The sequence below is a fragment of the Mirounga leonina genome, unplaced genomic scaffold (assembly GCF_011800145.1).
Source record: "Mirounga leonina isolate KUSES-001 unplaced genomic scaffold, KU_Mleo_1.0 Mir_170, whole genome shotgun sequence".
NCBI classification, from domain to species: domain Eukaryota; kingdom Metazoa; phylum Chordata; class Mammalia; order Carnivora; family Phocidae; genus Mirounga; species Mirounga leonina.
The window spans coordinates 21,120,773-21,125,113 of NW_023270433.1; the positions used below are offsets into that span (position 1 = coordinate 21,120,773).

The following is a 4,341-nucleotide window of genomic DNA, read 5'->3' on the forward strand; positions in this document are numbered from 1 at the left end:
GAAAGAAAGAAAGAAAGAAAGAAAGAAAGAAAGAAAGAAAGAAAGAAAGAAAGAAAGAAAGAAAGAAAGAAAGAAAGAAAGAAGAAAGAAAGAATCCATGTCACATTGGAGGGAATTTTCTAAGAATGGAATAAAGAGCTCTGTCTAGGGACGCCTGGGTGGCTCAGATGGTTAAGCATCTGCCTTCGGCTCAGGTCATGATCCCAGGGTCCTGGGATCGAGCCCCACATCGGGCTCTGTGCTCAGCAGGGAGCCTGCTTCTCCCTCTCCCTCTGCCTGCCTGTCTGCCTACTTGTGATCTCTCTCTCTCTGTCAAATAAATAAAATCTTAAAAAAAAAAAAAAAAAAAGAGCTCTGCCCATTGTCTTGTGAGTCTTGAGTAATCTTTGTACCAGCATGAGAGAATGAGTATGTTGCATGATACAAAGATGTCTTCATCATCTGGAATGATGAGTTGCACCTAGCAGGATGAAATTTCACAGGGCAAGTGTAAGGATTAAGTGAGAACTAAAATAATAAAACACATCACGCAAGTCAGGATGGAGTAGTGGGAGAACGTAGCTTAGCAGCATGAAATGTGAAAAGTGGATCTCATTTCTCCCAACTGGTCAGATGATGACTAGAGTGTTGTGCCCAGATTGAGGCAGTACTTAGTTGAGCACTGAGAGAAGAGTGACTTGAGTGTTGGGAGATATAAAACTTGTCATGTGAGACATGACAAAAGGAATTTGGAAGTTTTCATTGGAGAAGAAAAGACTCAAAGGAATATGAGGTTGACACCAAATATTTGGATGACTGTTACATAGACAGGGCCACCACACTGCCCAACTCCTTACAGTGTAGTCTATGTGAACAACAAGTCTGCACAGCCAGAAGTGCTACTCTTGTATGTGGGCAAGGGGTTGTTATTTAGTCCTCAGAACCCCTAAAGATATTTTCTCTTGCCTTGGGTAGACTCAAAGCAGAGGCTGGGTGGCCACTCATGCTCTCTGTCTCTCTGTCAAATAAATAAATAAAATCTTTAAAAAATAAATAAATAAATAAAAATAAATAAATAAATAAGAAAACTACCATTTATGGAGCTTATATTTGTGCTAGGCATTGTGTTAGGTACTTTATATTCCTGATTTAATTTAATCTTCATAACCACACAACAAAATGGATGTTATTATTTTTAATATACAGATGAAGAAATTGAGACTCCGATTATTTGTCCATGGTCATCCAATTATTAAGTAGATTAGCCAGGGCTTATCCCTGGGAGTATATGACTGCTTGATTCTTCCTGGAGCCCTGAGAATTGGAAGGAAAGCGAGCGATTCCACCCACTCCATGACTACTGGGTACCAGGGCAATCAGGGTTGATACCAATATTATAGTCAGGGGACTTGTGGGAGGAAGCTCACTGGAGGGAACATGGGGCCACAACTGTGGGTGCTATTGACTGGCCAGTGGGGTCGTGTCTTGCCAGTAAGTTTTCAAACCTTGCAAGAGCTGACTTTGCTGGACTCTTACTTTGCTCCTTCTCCTGCACTGTCAACATAAATTCACAAGGCCTTGATGAAAATGAAGATGCTCACAGAAACACAATCTCTGACCAAAAGCTCCCTCGTTGGATTCAAGGATGTGAGTCAGGAGTATTTTGTTTCACTGCTTAAGACACTGAAATTTGAGTCTTGATGATGACTCTGTGGGCTCATAACCAGCCCCAGGATTGCTTGCATGGAGCCACTGGAAATCTGGAGCAAGTTCCTGGGAGCTACCAAGTAACTGACAAACTAGGAAGCATGATCTTTGACTCATCCACCCATTACACAACTAATCAGCACTACAGAGCTTGGGTGTTCACTGTGTGTCACCACACACTGGAGCCACACCTCTCCATTGCTGGTATAGCTTGCCTGGCTGGCCTTTGCAGCATCAGAAGATGTTTGTTGACTTGAACAATCAGTGCCTTTTCTATTACCTAATGAGCTGCATTAAGACTGACATTCTTACTTATCAGTCATTTTTCAGTGTGAGAATTTGGTTGTGGGCTCATGTTGTGTCTTGGGCAATTACTGTGGATTTCTCTGGAACCACCCCTGTTGACATGACTTGTACTCACACCTAGGATTAAAGTCTACTCATTATCAGAGGGCAAACACCTGTCCACACAATGAACACAGCTAACATTACAGTCAGGGCACAACTTATTTTTCTGTCGGAAGTATCTCCCTGTCATCCAGGAACTCTAGACCCCACCATTATTCTGCTCAACTCCCTCCCTCCTCCGCCATTCTTTCCATGTCAGAAAATTTATCTCAGAATTATAAAAGTTGATACTGCAGATAAGGAAATAAGCACAAGAAGGCTCATTCTACATCAAATAGCAAGTGAAATGGTCTTTTCACCCAACTACCGTGCCCCCTCAAATGAAGAACTGGTGTAATATGTGGCAGGAATGATGGGGGGGGAAAGGCGGTACATATCTTTATTTTTCTAAAGGACTCTAATATTGCCTTGGAATTCACCAAGCTCAGAATTTTATGGAAATGGCAAAGTGAAATGTTGAGAATGATTGAAGCACGGCTATAGTACACACTGGGTAACAGCCCATGGTGAGTTCTGAACCCCAGCTCCGGCTCCTCTTTAGATGATTCTGGTGATGACCCTAAAGCAGAGGGGCAGATGAGGTCTAATTCTCTGTAGGCAGCCCATGTCTCCCCATCTCACACAGTATGCCCTGCACTGGGAGGTCTGCCTCTTTCTTTATTTTTGTAAAGATTTTATTTATTTATTTATTTATTTGCGAAAGAAAGAGATAGAGCACATGCGCATGCAAGCTGGGGAAGGGGCAGAGGGAGAGGGAGAGAATTTCAAGCAGACTCTGGTGCTGAGTGTGGAGCCCGATGAGGGGCTTGATCTCAAAACCCTGAGATCGTAACTTGAGCCGAAACCAAGAATCAGACACTCAACCAACTGAACCACCCAGGCACACCAAGGTCTGCCTCTTTCTGTAGGATCCAACTGCTACATGTCATCTTTCTGCATATGCTTAAAGGTACAGTGTTTGGATGCTGAGTCTGGGAATAGCTGAGTGAGGCTGGTGCCCTGAATCTCTTACCCAAAGTCTCTGAGCGTACACTCTGCTGGGACTCCTCTTTTCTAGTGGCTGGATTCATTATAAATTGTGGTGGCAAAAAGGGGTTTTAAAGGCTCTCTGGCCAGAGGAGTCCCTTCCTGCTTGAGGTCAGAACTGAAAGTGACTTCCCCATTTACACCGCATCCTGGCATTTCCTATGCAACAGTACTGTCACTTTTTGCCCAGTATCCCCTAGTACATGGTCACAACCCTCTTGCACTCTTTCATGCATCAGAAAGGCAGAATAGTTGGGGCGCCTGGGTGGCTCAGTTGGTTGGGTGACTGCCTTTGGCTCAGGTCATGATCCTGGAGTCCCGGGATCGAGTCCTGCATCAGGCTCCCTGCTCAGCGGGGGGTCTGCTTCTCCCTCTGACCCTCTTCCCTCTTGTGCTGTCTCTCATTCTCTCTTTCTCAAATAAATAAATAAAATCTTTAAAAAAAAAAAAAAAGGCAGAACAGTTGGTGAGTAGTTTGAGTTCTTCAGCTGCAATCTGTAAGGGATGTAGCAAAGTGCTATCTGTGGTCGTTCTATGGGAAAAATCGAGGAAGGTTTGATGGAGGGAGATGCCCCCACCTCTGTCCATTCTTGATCCAGACAGACTGTTGGCTACAACACTGCTTACCTTATATCTCGGACTGAAGAGACTTTCAAAGATACCTTCTTCCTCACTGGAGCCATCCTCAACGGATACCTCCTGAAAGAAAGAGAATAAAAATAAAGTTTGCTACGTGTATATCTTTAGGATAAACTCCTAGAAGTGGAACTGTAGGTCAAAAGGCACATGATCTGTAATTTTCATACTGAAAATTATGCCAATTTATACCTCCACCAGCAGTGTATGAGAAGAGTGCTTGCTGTCCTATACCTTTGTAAATAAAATGGGCTTTTGCCAATTTTATAGATGAACAAATAAAATAAAGTTTGCATTCAACTGTGAAAAATTCATGCTTGTATCACTGGAGACTCTTTGGCAGAAGGAGATCTGGATTCTGCAGAAGCTTTGTTGAGGTTTACTCATTATCACCCCAGGGTCCTGAAGAGAGGCTGGGGAGAGGGGAAGTGGGGAGGAGAGAAGAGTGGTACAGAGGGGAAAAAAAGGGTGAAGAGGGTGAGGAAGTCAAGTAGTAGTAGGTTGGGGCACAGCCAGTGAACCTAGAGATGACAGTTCCTAGGTATCAGATGCATTCCTCTTCTCTCTCCACCTGACTTGCCTCCC

At 43.7% G+C, this 4,341-nt stretch overlaps 1 long non-coding RNA gene across 1 annotated transcript in view; it reads right to left on the reverse strand.

Moving 5' to 3' along the window:
* The window catches only part of LOC118017814, a 16,758-nt gene extending 12,870 nt beyond the window's left edge, over positions 1–3,888 (reverse strand). The window contains exon 1 of the long non-coding RNA XR_004681241.1: positions 3,748–3,888. This is a non-coding gene — a long non-coding RNA (uncharacterized LOC118017814). The remainder of the gene's footprint in view (positions 1–3,747) is intronic.
* Positions 3,889–4,341: the final 453 nt, after the last annotated feature.